Here is a 17,585-nt window from a genome sequence, read left to right as displayed (position 1 = left end):
GCTTGAAGAGCGTTTTCGAAAAGATCTGTTTCGTGACGGATTATTGTAAACGGTATGCTTAACCGTTAAAAATAAAGCTTCCTTCGGCGTTGTGTGGATGGGGCCTTTTAAGAAAACTGTAACTTTCATCAAAAACACTGCTGATAAACGGCTGTGGGCGCGACAAGGTGCCGAAAATTTAGAATGGCTGCCTGATAAGATGAAGAACTCGTCAACGAAAGATTCTGGCATATTTTGCCAGATGACACCCTCAGGTGATTGAATAATATTTAAAACTTCCAATAATTTTCGTTTTTGTTTTAATGCTAAGAAATTTGCGAAAATTTGAAAATGCGCTCAAAGTGCGTTTTTTTTTTTTTGTTTTGTTTTTTGCCCGATCATGTGCCCGATTTCAGATTATTCTGCATGCGGTCAGGCGGTCTTTTATTCGTGGGTTAAAATTAATTATGGTGCGAGAATAAAGCACCGTCCAAATACGTATGAGAATAAGTTTAATTGAAGTCGAGTTTTAACAAGTAGTTGTAATAACTAGTCTTGTGTATTTTTTTTACGTTAAAAATTTTAAATCCTGTTGATATAGTGATTTTGCGGATAATTTGAAAACCTCCTTTGAACTAAAAGCTGAAAATGTTGGCAAAATACAGGTCATGTTTAACAGCATAAAATTGAATCTGGTGTCTCATTTTTCGAAAAGGTTTATTACAAAGTCCTAATAAGTCCTTATTGGATATTTTTCATGCCTACAATCGTGGACAAAAGTCTTTGGGACACTTATGTAATGTAACAAATTATCTGTGTTTTAGAACCGAAGTTTGAAAAAAACGCTGTTATATCCTTTAAAAACGCGTTGCTGACCCCTCTCCCCACCCAACACAGTGTTGAAAATCAGGTGAAATTGCAGGTACTAGTTTTCAACATTGTATGGGGGGTGGGAGGCGAAGTTAGGCATGTGACGTTGTATTCGCGTCTGGCGTGTGCGCAAAAGCGCCAAAAGTGCAAATTTGTTGCAACACTTTTGTCCATGATTGTAGTTTCAGGCCCGTACTCGGAAAGCTTCCCTTCAAGAAAATCGAGATCTATGTAATGTGTTCGGTCAAAATGATGCACTACTTATAGACCAGATGGAAATTAACCAACTTCAAACGAACGATAAAACTGTGAAATTAATTTGAATCTGTCGAATTGTAGCTTGCACCTTGCAATTGTAGAATGAAGCAATGTATGTTAAAAATCTTAGTTTACTAATAAATACCCAGAACCCAAATTTGAGAAGAAATGTGTCAAGACATCGGTTACTGCTCGTTCGGCGTTCACTTATGCAATATTCTGACGGCTTGCAGGTGCAGGGCCATCGCAAAAGTCATCTTAATTGTGATATGCGCACTCTTATTATTGCGACAATTATAGAGTTACAATATTTAGCTGAAACTACGTTGCCACACCTTCTTAAGAGAACAATATTTAGCTGAAAAACTACTTAGCTGAAACTATTTACAATATCTAGCTAAAACTACGTTGCCACACCTTCTTACGAGAATATTAAAGCGTTGCCACACCTTCTTAAGAGAACATTGCAAGGCTTTCAATTGTAGCTTACCGTTTTTCGTCTGAAGAGTTGGCTTAGAACGTGTGAAGCGTGGATAAAGTAAAACAGGAAAGCGTCTTTATAAGTACTAGTCAAGGAGGCGTAGTACATATTCAACGTGTAGCATTCTTTATTTCAGATATTAATCAAACAGCATGAGAAACAGCTTGGGTTAAAGCCAACGCATCTCCCCAAGTATGTGCCCTAAAGGGATGAAGACTTTTTTTCGAAAGCGATTTGGGTGCTGTGAGGCCAATGAAGAGTGACCAAAATCTAATTTGCCTTTACTAATAGAAGTTCAAAATACAAATCAAAGTATTAGAAATAGGAAAATCATTAAGAACCGTAGGGTGTTGTAGTGTTGTATCAATATTGCTTCATATTTATATTGTTCTATTCAAAACTGAAATATTACATATACTAAAAAGGCATTCTACAATCTCGGCATTATTGATTTCCCAAACTCCGAGCTTTTTTGTATGAAAATATAAAAATGAGATACGCATTTTCTTTCTTTCTTTCTTTCTTTCTTTCTTTCTTTCTTTCTTTCTTTTTTGTTGTTGTTGTTGTTGTTGTTGTTTTTTTTTTTTGGAATTAGGTTGAGGCGCTCTGGGACCATTTTATCAAGAGTGATTAACTTCTAACTTTCTGTTTACAGCCTGTAGTTTACCGAGATGAACATTTGGTAAGAAATAAAAGTCACAAAAATAGAAAAATAATTTTGGGGATATTGCATGTCATGCTGTGTTGAAATGATATATATAATAATAACAATAACAATAGCAATGGTTGCTTTAGAGAAGCGTATTTAAATCACTGATAAAATTAAAAGGAATAACAATACATAAACTCTCCCACTAAGAAAGAAAAAACATTTAACTAACCGCTTTGACGTCCCCTGTATTGTCCAGTGTGATGCTTAGCGAATATTGCAATATATTTCGATTCTTCCATGAGTTATTAAATTGCACACTTTGGAATTAGCGTTGCATTTTCTTCGTTTCTTGAACTACTGGTCTCGCATTTCTTCAGTCTTATGTTTGTTGTATTACACCGTAGCAAGTACAAATGTATTTTTTCGCGCTACTTTCCCTTTGCTACGAATATGATAAAATGGTAGACACTGAAAACGTTGACATTTTTTTTTTTTTTTTTTTTTTTTTTACTTCACGGGGAAACCAGATCATTAACAATAAAACTATTAGAATTGGGATATTTTTTAACTATCTTCAAAAACAATGCCAAAATGTCGATTGGATTTGAAGCTCGAGAACTTTCTGGATTTTCGTACTACGAATTTTCGGCAATTTGAGTCACAGCATGATCGTAATAGATCTATATCGCCTTTTAGCTAACAGAATTATAAGCTTAGTGATCTTGGCGTCTTTTAAAGCAATCTGATTGGTTCGCTATCTCGGACAAATCAAAATTATCCCCCTTCCTACCAAGTAAATTATACGAGAACAAAAAAACAGAAATAAAAATGGCTGACAGAAACTAGAGTTTCTGCAGATATGAGGCCATAAGCACAAGAAAAACGAAGGCGGCAAAGTTAAACATCGACATTTCTAACGTTAAAGAAGTAGAAGTAACAGAATCAAAATAATATTATGGTTTCGATAACGATTACCGCTAATATGTGATGTATGCAATTACTATGTGTTTAAGTGTACGCAATTTCGTTTGTAGACTTGTTCACATGAAACCGAATTCTTCACAGACAGAAACGAAATGGGGGGGACGAATTAAACAAATATGTTTGCGAAAATTCTTCCCGAGTGCAGGAATGCAAGAGAGGGGATATTTCAACAAAGCAACACTCACCACTGTTAGATGAGGCTCTTCCGTATTGAGCTGCATAGCAAGCTATTTTCAAATCGACTTGCGGTGATTTCCTTAGTGTTGCTTTTGAGGTCACTATCAATGTATCTTCCATCTCGGCGTATTTAAGCCTGGTTCACACTTGTGAGATAAGCATAACACAAGTGAAATAAGCATAAGCGCAAGCATGAGAGAAAAAGGAACATGTTTCTTTTTCTTGTGCTTATGCTTGTGCTTATTTCACTTGTGTTATGCTTATCTCACAAGTGCATGTGAACCAGGCTTTACCGAGTCGCGAAGTCATATCGCTACAATCAACTCACTACTGTAAACTTAAATGCTCCACAGATCTATTTTATTCTGCTGTGTTTGATCTGGTATTTAACTGCAGTGATACCTAGTAAAACAATTTGCTTGACAAACCTCACTCATTCATTAATTGTCAGTACATGTCGCACCTCTCCACGATCCTATTATCGGTGTTTTTCCTACTGCTTTTCTCAATACCCTCAAGTTAAAAAAAAAAAAGAAGGAAATTGGCCGCTCAGCTCGAACAGCCGACCCGAATTATCGCACTCAAAACACAGATTAAAGTACAATTTTTAACAAAGAGAACGATTAATAATTGATATTCTATTTAGAACGGGATACAGTGACACTGACATTTTTTCCTGCGAGGACGGATTTGGGTATTTTCGGGACTTTCTGGAAAATTTTACAAAATATTGGAGGTAATTAGAAGAGAATAATGCTGTTTAGGTATGATTAAATGAGTGGTTCTGACCGATCGTGATCTTCTTAATTACGTAAGGAAAATTATTTTGTGCACCTCAAACTAATACGGAACGCCAGACAGAAACGGCCAGTTATTGTGATTAAGAGATTGAACTGGTTAAATCTTTTAGAGTTGTATAATAAGGGTTTCAGAACTTGCGTTTGAGCTCGCTCGGCGTTCGCTAATAAGATAGGATCATCACTTGTAAGTAAAAGACTATCGAAAAGACAATTTGCAATCTAATTGGACACTCATTGCTGCACCTTTTTAAGGAAGATATTTACATGGGTGTTGTACAACTTACCGTTCTTGTCCAAAGAGTCCGCTTTTTGCGTCTTGCGGCTTGGGTGAAGGCAGCTAATGAGAGTCTTCTAAACAGGTTGCAGTAAAGGAGGGGAAATAACATTCTTTATGTCAAAGTGTGCAGCATTCTTTACTATACATAACAACCTGGCAGTTGCCTAGAAAGAACGCAGTTTGGGGTCCCGCTGGTACAGTAGGAAAATAAAATGTTCGCTTTGAGGCCATTACTTTCCTCTTCTACCGACAGTAGCACTACTTTAGTACGGACAGCAAAAGGGAGAGAGACGAGCTGAGTGACTGCGTTTAGAGATCGTGGTAATTTTGATTTTTGGGGGGACAAACTGAATTGTCTGTAAAAGAAAGGTGTCCGTGTAGTTATGAAGATGTCCGTAAGTAAACCGAATGCGCTAAAAATATAGCTTATATCTCGCGCTCCGCCAAAACATCAATGTAATTAAAATTCAATAATTACTAACAACTTCAAACAGAGAAAGCGGAAAGTAATTAACCACTTGGACGGCCCCTAGGTTTTGTTTTTGAGAAAACAGAGGCGTACTGTGGGGAGCGGTTTGTGTGATATTGCGAAAAAACTCTTCTGGGCCCAATTTAATAAGTAGTAAATGGTTTGAACCCAGAAGTATCAGTAGATCGTTTGTGTGATCATCCGGGTGAGGGTAGTTCTGAAAAAAACTGTTGTTGGTGACTGACTAGCCTCTTTCAAATTTTAGGTTTAGGATCTTAGACATTTTATTGGAATTTAATGTACTGATGAATTTTTACCGTGTATAAATAATGATTAAAGATTAAAAATTTCAGGCGTTCAGTTAGTTGGGGTGCAGCGCAAAAAACAGCGTGGGGAAAAGATAAAAAAAGCGCGGCGAGAGGAAACGAAAGAACGCCAGTGAGCAAACTTAGCAAAATGTCGTTCCGGTATACCAGGATCTGGTATACCCTGTGATCGGTCAATTTTGACAGGTTTTGTCAACTCTCGAGCATTACTGGCGCACATGAGAATATGCGATATGGCTTAAGTTTGCAGAGTTTGATACCTCTGTGATTTGCCATGCGGTACTTATACTTTGTTTAGGCTCGTGTCTATTGCAAGATATGTTTTAAAGTCTCTATGAAGTATTGGCTTTCGAGGGACAAAGTTTGAAATATTCCGTAAACATGTTGACTACTGAAAACCACAAGCCTGCGGTCATGTTATGGGTCCCTGTAGGCGGTCTATAAGTAGGCGGAACGACATTTGTTAAGTTTGCCCACTGGCGTTCTTTCGTTTCCTCTCGCCGCGCTATTTTTATTTTTTTGCGCACGTTTTTCGCGCTGCGCCCCAACTAACTGAGCGCCTGACAGAGGCTAGTGACTGACGTTTCGACAACCTGAGCGGAAGTCATCTTCAGAGTCAAGTGAATTTAGTAGTATATTACGGGTATATTACGAACTCACAAAGTGCCCAGCTCTCAGATGGCTTGATAGCTCAGTCAGTAGACCACTGCACCTGTATCGCAGAGGTCATGGGTTCGAATCCCGTTCAGACCTGAAGTTTCTCCAGGCTTTAATTTTAAAATTACTAAAGTTTTGTGCATAACTGCGAAGATCAATCATGTCTTCATATAAATCTAGTAGTGTTTGTCAGTCGATGATGTTATAAGTCTGGTCCATTGAAAGTGATTGGTCAGTTTAGTCATGATGGTATTGGCTGAAAGACTCGTGTAAATTTTGTCATCAGTCATTGGTCGGTTTCAGTCTGTCTATTGTTAGTCAAATTGGTCGGTTTGAGGTCCGTCTATTGTTAGTCAAATTAGGTCGGTCTGTTAAAAGTCCGCTTGTTGGTTTCGTTTACGTCGTGGGATAAGTCGTTTGTAAGGCGCCAGTAGTCATTGACATCTGTTAAGAGGCGTTTGTTATATGTTAGTGTAAATATACCAGCTTTCCAGAGTCAGTTGTTTAAAATACTTTGTACTGTAGGTTAAGCATTGAGCAGAATGATAGTCAATACTGTATATCATCAGTTCATGATTTACAGCAAAGTGATTGTTGGCATCACCTTTTCTCGTGGCTCGTTTGTATTCAGTCAATCTGCTATGTTACGTTCACTTGGACGACAGAGCGAACGACTTAATTGCGAACAACTATATCAGTTTGGTAAGTACTGTCAGACGAATACGCCAACAACACTGGTTCAGCCACCGCGGTCTCGTTCCGGCCGGACTTAAACGGTCTCCGTTGAACACACAAGAGGCCATCCAGATCGTGAGATTCACCTGCAGGGCACGGGTAAACGACTGTCACAGAAGACTCATCAAATTTTGAACACACTCCGTTGAACACACAAGAGGCCATCCAGATCGTGAGATTCACCTGCAGGGCACGGGTAAACGACTGTCACAGAAGACTCATCAAATTTTGAACACACTCCGTTGAACACACAAGAGGCCATCCAGATCGTGAGATTCACCTGCAGGGCACGGGTAAACGACTGTCACAGAAGACTCATCAAATTTTGAACACACTCCGTTGAACACACAAGAGGCCATCCAGATCGTGAGATTCACCTGCAGGGCACGGGTAAACGACTGTCACAGAAGACTCATCAAATTTTGAACACACTCCGTTGAACACACAAGAGGCCATCCAGATCGTGAGATTCACCTGCAGGGCACGGGTAAACGACTGTCACAGAAGACTCATCAAATTTTGAACACACTCCGTTGAACACACAAGAGGCCATCCAGATCGTGAGATTCACCTGCAGGGCACGGGTAAACGACTGTCACAGAAGACTCATCAAATTTTGAACACACTCCGTTGAACACACAAGAGGCCATCCAGATCGTGAGATTCACCTGCAGGGCACGGGTAAACGACTGTCACAGAAGACTCATCAAATTTTGAACACACTCCGTTGAACACACAAGAGGCCATCCAGATCGTGAGATTCACCTGCAGGGCACGGGTAAACGACTGTCACAGAAGACTCATCAAATTTTGAACACACTCCGTTGAACACACAAGAGGCCATCCAGATCGTGAGATTCACCTGCAGGGCACGGGTAAACGACTGTCACAGAAGACTCATCAAATTTTGAACACACTCCGTTGAACACACAAGAGGCCATCCAGATCGTGAGATTCACCTGCAGGGCACGGGTAAACGACTGTCACAGAAGACTCATCAAATTTTGAACACACTCCGTTGAACACACAAGAGGCCATCCAGATCGTGAGATTCACCTGCAGACCACGGGTAAACGACTGTCACAGAAGACTCATCAAATTTTGGTTATTTTGCAAATTTTGGTTGTTCTCTTGACATAAGTTCATTTAATATCCATACACATTTTAATCCAGATTAAATTTATTGATTATGTACAATAATATACCCTTTCATAGTGCAGGTCAGAAAACGGTTCAATAAAGCCTGGAAACAATAACATTACTTTGAAATTAATTTTCCACTTCACAAATTATTAATCAGTGTATATTGAAAATTAAACAATAACCTGTAGATTTGCTAGGGGGGGGGGGGGGGAACTGCATGTAACCAGACAAACTCGAGAACTGCAACAAACCCTAACGCTATGAAAACCTGTCAAATGATTTATAAAAAGAAAAACTCATGAAATGTATAAAAACTATGGAATAACAAAATCATGATGTAAATTTAGAAAGATTTCCAATGCAGCTTAGCATTAGCATTATCAATGATAAAGAAAGATGAAAAAGGAATAATTATGGTTTGCCATACCTTGGCTACTAGCACTGCAACAAAGACTGGAATGAGCCTTAAAAACTAAAATAGTAAAAGATGAATTTCAATAAAGCTTAGAAAGCACTACAATGAATTAGACTGAATTTCCTCAATAGTAAACAATTGAATTATCATGTCATAATTTTGTGAGGCAGACAACTGAAACCAAACAAACATTTAAAATACAAAATGAGTGAAAAAAGCCTTATGCTCTAATGACACAAAGTCATAATTCATCCTACACTAATATAATTGATTCACTTCAAAGAGTTTAACAATGAGTCCAGCGCTTATGATAGGGCTTGACAGCTCTGGTCTGACATTTTCATGTACATGTACTTTTTTTTTCGGGCAATATAAAATTAAGAAAATGCGGCACACTTGGAAAAATGCGCCAAACTTAAGAAAATGTCGCACACTTCCAAACATGCGCCACACTTAAGAAAATGAGGCAAACTTTAAAAGATACACAACACTTAAGAAAATGCGGCACACTTGGAAAAATACGCCACACTTAAGAAAATGCACCACACTTAAAAAAATGCGCCACACTTGAAAAAATGCAGAACACTTGGAAAAATGCGCCATGCCAAACTTAAGAAAATGCGGCACACTTGGAAAAATGCGCCACACTTAAGAAAACGCGGCACACTTGGAAAAATGCGCCACACATAAGAAAATGCGGCACACTCGGAAAAATGCGCCAAACTTAAGAAAATGGGGCACACTTGGAAAAATGCGCCACACTTAAGAAAATGCGCCACACTTAAGAAAATGCGCCACACTTGGAAAAATGCGCCAAACATAAGAAAATGCGGCACACTCGGAAAAATGCGACACACTTAAGAAAATGGGGCACACTTGGAAAAATGCGCCACATTTAAGGAAATGCGGCACACTTGGAAAAATGCGCCACACTTAAGAAAATGCGGCACCTTGGAAAAATGCGGCACACATAAGAAAATGCGGCACACTCAGAAAAATACGCCAACCTTAAGAAAATGTGTCCTCTCACGGGAAAACGCGTACTACGGCTATTCGTTTGAACGCTTAAAAACCGTTCGCTTGCCGTTTCCCATCCGTTTGTCATCCGTTTGTCATCCGTGCGTGATCGATGGAATGCCGTTCGAACGGATTGGATCATCCGTTCAAAAAAAATTCTAGTCGTTGGAGGGGCTGCTGCTATCCGTTTGAAAGAAATCTTTATCCGTTTGAGCGGCTGAGGTTTTTCGTTCGAAAAAAATCTTTATATGTTCGAACGGCTGAGGTTATCCGTTCGATAAAAATCGTCATCCGTTGGAACGGCTGAGGTCGTCCGTTCGAACAAAGTCTTCATCCGTTTGAAAAAAATGGTCATCCGTTCGAAAAAATAGTTATCCGTTCGAACGGCTGAGGTTATCCGTTGGAAAAAAAGTGCAGCTTTTTGAACGGCCGATGTTATCCGTTTGAAAGGAACTGCGGTGGTTCGAACAGCTAATGTCACCCGTTCGGGAAAATAGTATTCAGCTGTTCGAACGGCTGCTGTTATTCGTTCACACAAAAGTAATCAGTCGTTCGATCAGCCAACGGTATCTAGATGGGATTCATTCTTTCGAACGGCTGGGATTATCTGTTCAGAAGGAACTTTATACAGCCGCCCGAATGGCTGTGTTCGTTTAAAACAAACATTCAACCTTTCCAATTTAAATGGCCACGTTTGTCCGTTCTGAAAGTAAAACTATATTTAAAATCACGGTTCAAGAAATAAATACTTTGAACAGATGTCATAACGGCTCATGCTACGCGGTGTTACGATTGTTTCGAGCGGATTGTCAAGGAAACTTTAAACGATAGCAATTATACCCGCACAACGCGTGGCGAGAGAATGGGCCTCTCCCCTATTTTTTCGCTCGCCGTTTTTCGCGCTGCACTCTAACTAAAGGCCCATTAGAAAAGACGTTCTTTCTTTCTCTTTGGAAAACTCAAATCCGGAATATTACAATGAATCAAATCGATTGACGAGGTATTACCAAAGGACAGACAGGACATTATATTAAAATAAACTTGGTGCTCTACTCTGAGGAGAGATGTTAAAACAAGACAAAGTTATTGTTTACTACTGAGTTCTGTCGAAACACGCTTGATCTCTATCAACAAAATTTGCGTTACAGGTCACGCACAACGGGTCGACGATTGGTATGCAAATTTCCGCACATCATTGCGAAGAGACAGATTCAGGGGTCCGAGATGGGAAACAATTATTGCCGGTTCTATTCTGTTAACAGCTTTTGGTGTCCATTTCTAAGTTTTGTCAAGTTTTGAAAGCAGAAATGAAGAAGTGTGTAATAAGAATTACAGCTGTAGAGCTACGAAAGGGGAGCAAAAACACGTCATTTATCAAAACATCAAGATCTCCCGCATTTTCACCATTCGCTCAATACGAACCATTTTCTTCGGCCGTTCGAATGCCTGAAAATACTATGTTCCAAACATTTCTTTAGCCGTTCGAGCGGCTGGCATTATCCGTTCGAAATTTTTCGTTAGCCGTTCGAACGCCTGGCGTCATCCGTTCGAAATTTTTCGTTCACCGTTTGAACGGCTGGCATCATCCGTTCGAAATATTTTCCGTGCCGTTCGAACGTTAATAGCATCCGTTCAAAATTTTTCCGTGGCCGTTTCAACGGTACTCAAAACCGTTTTGAACGGCTGGAACATCCGTTCGTCAGCCGTTCGCCAACCGTTCGTTTTGACCGTTTCACGGATATGCGTTAGTGACGTTTTCGCATGAGAGGTCACAAATGCGGCACACTTGCAAAAATGCGCCACACTTAACAAAATGCGGCACTCTTTAAAAAATGCGCCCCACTTAAAAAAAAAAAGCGGCACACTTGGATAAATGCGCCTCACTTTAAAAAATGCGGCGCACTCGAAAAAATGCGCCACACATAAAAAAATACGGCAAACTTTGAAAAATGCGCCAAACTTAAGAAAAAGTAGCACACTTGGAAAAATACGCCACACTTGGACAAATGCGCCACATTTAGGAAACTGCGGACCACTTGCAAAAATGCACCACACTTAACAAAATGAAGCACACTTGGAAGCAAGCGCCTAACTTAAGAAAATGCGACAAAAATGCGCCCCTTTGAAAAAACTACGGCACACTTGGAAAATTGTGCCACACCTAAGAAAATACGGCACCCTTGAAAAAATGCGCCACACATAAGAAAATGCGGCACACTCCCAAAAATGCGCCAACCTTGAGAAAATGCAGAACACCTAGAAAAATGCGCCACACTTTAGAAAATGCGCCACACTTGAAAAAATGTGTTACACTTAAAAAAATGCGGCGAACTTAAAAAAATGGGCCACACTTAAGAAAATGCGGCACACTTGGAAAAATGCGCCTAACTTTAAAAAATGCGGTACACTCGGAAAAATGCGACACATTTAAGAAAATGCGGCACATGCACTTGGAAAAAAGCGCCACCCATAAGAAAATGCGGCACACTTAAAAAAATGCCCCTTACTTAAGAAAATGCGGCACACTTGGAAAAATGCCCCACACTTAAAAAAATGCGGCACACTTGGAAAAATACGCCACACTTGAATAAATGCGCCTCACTTAAAAAAATTAGGCATGCTTAGATAAATCCACCACACTTAAAAAATGCGGCATACCTGGAAAAATGCGCCACACTTACAAAAAAAGGCACATTTCGAAAAATGCGCCAAACTTAAGAAAACGCGGCGCACTTGGAAAAATGCGCCACACATAAGAAAATGCGGCAAACTCGGAAAAATGCGCCAACCTTAAGAAAATGCGGCCTACCTGAAAAATGCGCCACACTTAACAAAATGCGGCACACTTGGAAAATTGAGCCACACTTAAGAAAATCTGGCACACTTGCAAAAATGCCCCACACTTAAGAAAATGCGGCACACTTAGAAAAATGTGTTAAACTTAGGGAAATGCGGCACACTTGGAAAAATGGGTTAGAATTAAGAAAATGCAGAACACTTGGAAAACTGCGCCACACTTAAGCAAATGCGCCACACTTAGGAAAATGCGGACCACTTGCAAAAATGCACCACACTTAAGAAAATGCGGCACACTTGGAAGATGCGCCTCACTTAAGAAAATAGGGCACACTTGGAAAAATGCGGCACACTTAAGAAAATGCGGCACACTTAGAAAAATGAGCCACACTTAAGAAAATGCGGCACACTTGGAAAAATGCGCCACACTTAAGAAAATACGGCACACTTGGAAAAATGTGTTAAACTTAAGAAAATGCAGCACACTTGCAAAAATGCCCCACACTTGGATAATTGCGCCTCACTTAGAAAAATTGGGCACACTTGAATAAATCCGCCACACTTAAGAAAATGCCGCACACATAGAAAAATGCTACACTTAAGAAAATGCGGCACCATTGGAAAAATGCGCCATACTTAAGAAAATGCGGCACACTTCAAAAAATGCGCCACACTTTAAAAAATGCGGCACACTTGGAAAAATGCGCCACACCTGAGAAAATACGGCACACTTGAAAAAATGTACCACACTTAAGAAAATGCGGCACACTTGGAATAAAGCGCAACTCTTGGAAAAATGGGGCACACATGGATAAATGCAATTGTGCCACAGTTAAGAAAATGCGGCACACTTGGAAAAATGCGCAACACTTAAAAAAAAAGCGGCACACTTGAAAAAATGCGCCACACTTAAGAAAATGCGACACACTTGCAAAAAAGCGCCACACTTGGAAAAATGGCGCACACATGGGTAAAATGCCCCACACTTAAGAAAATGCGGCGCACTTGGAAAAATGCACCACACTTAAGAAAATACGGCGTCCTTGAAAAAATGCGCCATACATAAGAAAATGCGGCACACTTGGAATAATGAGCCACACTTAAGAAAATGTGGCACACTTGGAAAAATGCGCCCCATTTAAGAAAATGCGGTACACGTGGATAAATGCGCCACACTTAAGAAAATGCGGTTCACTTGGGAAATTGTGCCAGAGTTAAGAAATGCGGCACACTTGGAAAAATGCGCAGCACTTAAAAAGAAGCGAAACACTTGAAAAAATGCACCAGACTTAAGAAAATGCGGCACACTCGGAAAAATGCGCCACACTTAGAAATGGAGCACACATGGATAAATGTGCCGACTGAAAAAAATGCGGCACACTTGGAAAAATGCGCAACACTTAAAAAAAAAGCGAAACACTTGAAAAAATGTACCACACTTAAGAAAGTGCGGCACACTCGGAAAAATGCGGCACACTTGGAAAAATGCGCGACATTTAAGAAAATGCCGCACGCTTGAAAAAATGCGCCACGCTTAAGGAAATGCAGCACACTAGGAAAAATGCGCCACACTTGGAAAAATACGCCACACTTAAGGAAATGCGGCACACTTGGAAAAATGCGCGACATTTAAGAAAATGCGGCACACTTCAAAAAATGCGCCACGCTTAAGGAAATGCGGCACGCTAGGAAAAATGCGCCACACTTAAGGAAATGCGGTACACTTAGAAATATGCGCCTCACTTGGAAAAATTGGGCACACTTGAATAAATCCGCCACACTTAAGAAAATGCGGCACACCTAGAAAAATGCTACACTTAAGAAAATGCGGCACCATTGGAAAAATGCGCCATACTTAAGAAAATGCGGCACACTTCAAAAAATGCGGCACACTTAAGAAAATGAGGCACACTTGGAAAAATGCGCCACACCTGAGAAAATGCGGCACACTTCAAAAAATGCACCACACTTAAGAAAATGCGGCACACTTGGAATAATGCGCAACTCTTGGGAAAATGGGGCACACATGGATAAACGCAATTGTGCCACAGTTAAGAAAATGCGGCACACTTGGAAAAATGCGCAACACTTAAGAAAAAAGCGGCCCCCTTTAAAAAAATGCGCCACACTTAAGAAAATGCGGCACACTCGCAAAAAAGCGCCACACTTGGAAAAATGGCGCACACATGGATAAAATGCCCCCTTAGAAAAATGCGCCACACTTAAGAAATGCGGCACACTTGTAAAAATGCGCCCCTTTGAAAAAAATACGGCACACTTGGAAAATTGTGCCACACCTAAGAAAATACGGCACCCTTGAAAAAATGCGCCACACATAAGAAAATGCGGCACACTTGGAATAATGCGCCACAGTTAAGAAAATGAACCACACTTGGATAAATGCGCCACACTTGGAAAAATGCTGCACACCTGGAACCATGCGGCACACTTGGAAAAATGCGCCACACTTGGATAATTGCGGCACACTTTGTAAAATGCAGCACATTTAGAAACATGCGGGACAGTTGGAAAAATGTGGCACACTTGAAAAATGCAGCACACTTGGAAAAATGCGCCACACTTAAAAAAAAGCGGCACACTTGGATAAATGCGCCACACTTGGTTGATAAACTCGCTTTAAATCACGTGTTTAAAACACTTGGTGTTGCATTGGTTCTGGTATCTTTATATTGTTTACTAGGTAATTTTTAGCGCTTAAAAAGAATGAAGGCATGACTAGTCAGGCATTTTACGGAAGCTTAAATTTTATACCCATTATTAAAAGAAACATTATATGCAGCACATATAATGTCATTTTATATCGAGCCATTTTCTTGACTGTTGGTAATAGACGTCAAGGTTATTTGGGTGGAGCAGCAATGGCAGATCACTTAGGAACCTCCAATCAGATGAAAGTGGGCGGGCGCACTGATATTACTTAAATCGCGTGCACTGTTAATTTCGGCCTCCTGAGCGGGACGCAGCCGGTTCCAAAGGCTATGGTGCAGTTTTTGGTCGAAAATGGTTTTACGGTTCATGGCCTGAGTCGTGGCGCTCCTTAAACATCACTTTTCTGGAGATCTTTCCCATCGTTATTGCATTACATATTTGGGGGTCGACAATGGCTAATCAATGCGTGTGCTTTGTGACCGACAATTCAGCACTAGTTGAAGTCATTAACCGCAAACTTCAAAACATAAGCTCACCATGTTACTCATTTGGGACTTAGTTCTTACTTCGCTCAAGCACAGCATTTTATTTCGGGCTCGGCATATCGTGGGAGTAAACAATTCATGTGCTGATCTGTTATCCCGCTTGCAGGTCAATCAGTTCAAACAAATTTTTCCGGAGGCGGACGAAATGCCGTCTCAAGTGCCAGACAACCTTCTGCCGAAGAGCTGGTCGCTTCCCTGAACGATCTTCTCTCCGCAGCCCTGTCCGCAGGGTCGCGAAAGTTATATTCCCGGGCTTGGTCAGTCTTTCGTGACTTTTATAAACGCTTCGTTTGCCTCTCTTATTCTGCCCATCACTACGGCCGCAATCGCGCTATTTATATCTTACCTACGTGCACGCAAATTAGCTGCTTCTACTTTAACTTCTTATTTATCAGCCATTAGTTATGTACACAAAATGAAGGGGTTACGTGACCCCACTAAGACCTTTTTGATTCAAAAACTTTTGACAGCGGCCGGAAAACAACGATCACCCGACACTAGACTTCCCATTACCAAGCCCGTTCTTTTTCAACTTGTGATTTCACTGCAGCACACCAACTCTTCGGCAGCTCAACGTTCTCTTTTTACCGCTATGTTTCTAACGGCCTTTTACGGCTTTTTCCGCATTGGAGAACCAGCGAGCACGAGCCCTGCGTCCGGCGACTCAGTCGTCCAATTTAAAAGCCTCTCATTCTTATCGGCGGACGGCTGCATACGATCCCTAAAGATAACTATTTGTCACTTCAAACATAACACCAGCAACCGGCCTGTGGACATAATTATTGCACCCTGCTTCTCCATTTTGCCCAATGCAGGCGATGCTCGATTACTGCAAACTAAGGCTGTTTTCGCCAGGTCCGCTGTTCTGCCTACACAACCGTCCCGTTACCATGACTCAGTTCAATGCTCAACTTCGCTCTTGCCTATCGTTTTGTGCTCTTGTTTCGAGCCGATACAAAAGCCACAGCTTTCGCGTCGGGGCTGTCTGCCACCCTGCTGACCTAGGTTTCTCCGATTCTCAGATCAGGGCTCTTGGTCGCTGGAAGTCCGATGCATTTAAGCTAAATATCCGAAACGACACCCTTGCCGCTAATTAACTTGTTTATCGTCCTAGTCGGTGCGTAGGTGCTGTTGATTGATGAAATATTTACTTTATGTAATGTAGTGTCTCCAATGGCATGGACACACCAGTCAGTCATGAGCTTTGGCACTGTTCATGCCTATAGTTATACGTATCCCTTTAGTAGCGTTACGCACTTAACACGCCAGTCAGTTATGAGCTGTGGCACTATTCTTGCTTGTAGCCTTAAGTTGCTGTAGTTGAAGTGTGATTAACATGCTGGACAGTCAGGAGCTGCGGCTCGTTAATTACGCGTATTCACACTACAGATCTACAATAACAATTTGACACTTGTCATGTCTTCGGAGGTCAGACTTGGGCTGCTTCAAGACTTGGCATACTTGGGTTTTATTAGAAGCACTTTTTACATTATTCTGATATTTAACCGGATAAAAGAATCGGTAAAATCATTTTTTCATCGTCGGCTGGGTCCTGCTCTCGTCTTGGTGGGGCGGCCACATTGTGTGGCTTGTGGCGGTTTTTTCGTGCCCCACCTTTGCTGAAGATATCATCAAACGCTTGTTATTTTAAGATAGGATATTTGAGAAAAATAAACGTCACGCTAGTGGCCTTATTTACGCCAGAAATTTGTTTGCTCACGGTGTTTGCTTAACTTATTAAACGTGCTTCAGCAAACGAGCGCGACGAGAGCAGTCCCCAAACCCTTCGGAGGAGTAAAATGGAACGAGATAAAAAAGCATTTCACATAGAACTTAGTTCAAACGGAAGAAAAGAGGATTGTACAAAAAAAAAAAGAAAATTGGGTTCAAAGGAAAAATAAAAAAAGATTAAAAGCGGAGTCCCCCGACTGGCGTCGAGCGTATATAGCTACTCTAAGGAATTCCGTTCTTGTAACAATAGTAACTCGCCGCCTTAGCAAACCTTTCATAGCTGCCAAAGCTTAGGTCAAAATTTAGCTCTGTGCCAAATTTAGTCTGATAAAGTTCTAATAATACCAACATGAAAAATTTTAAATAATTTTTCATTTTAAGAAAGCGTTTTTCAAGTCGGTTGATAAACTTGTTATAAATCACATGTTCAAAACGCTTGGTGTTCGATTGGCTCTGGTATCTTCATATTGGTTAGTAGGTAATTTTTAGCTTAAAAGGAATGAAGGCATGACTAGTCAGACATTTTACGGAAGCTCACACTGGATACCCATTATTAAAAAGCATTTTCACATCAAACTTGCTTCAAACGGAAGAAAAGAGGAT

This window comes from Orbicella franksi, chromosome 7, assembly GCF_964199315.1.
Source record: "Orbicella franksi chromosome 7, jaOrbFran1.1, whole genome shotgun sequence".
Classification (NCBI taxonomy): domain Eukaryota; kingdom Metazoa; phylum Cnidaria; class Anthozoa; order Scleractinia; family Merulinidae; genus Orbicella; species Orbicella franksi.
The sequence above is the reverse complement of the archived record's forward strand: the minus strand, read 5'-3'. Positions refer to the sequence as shown.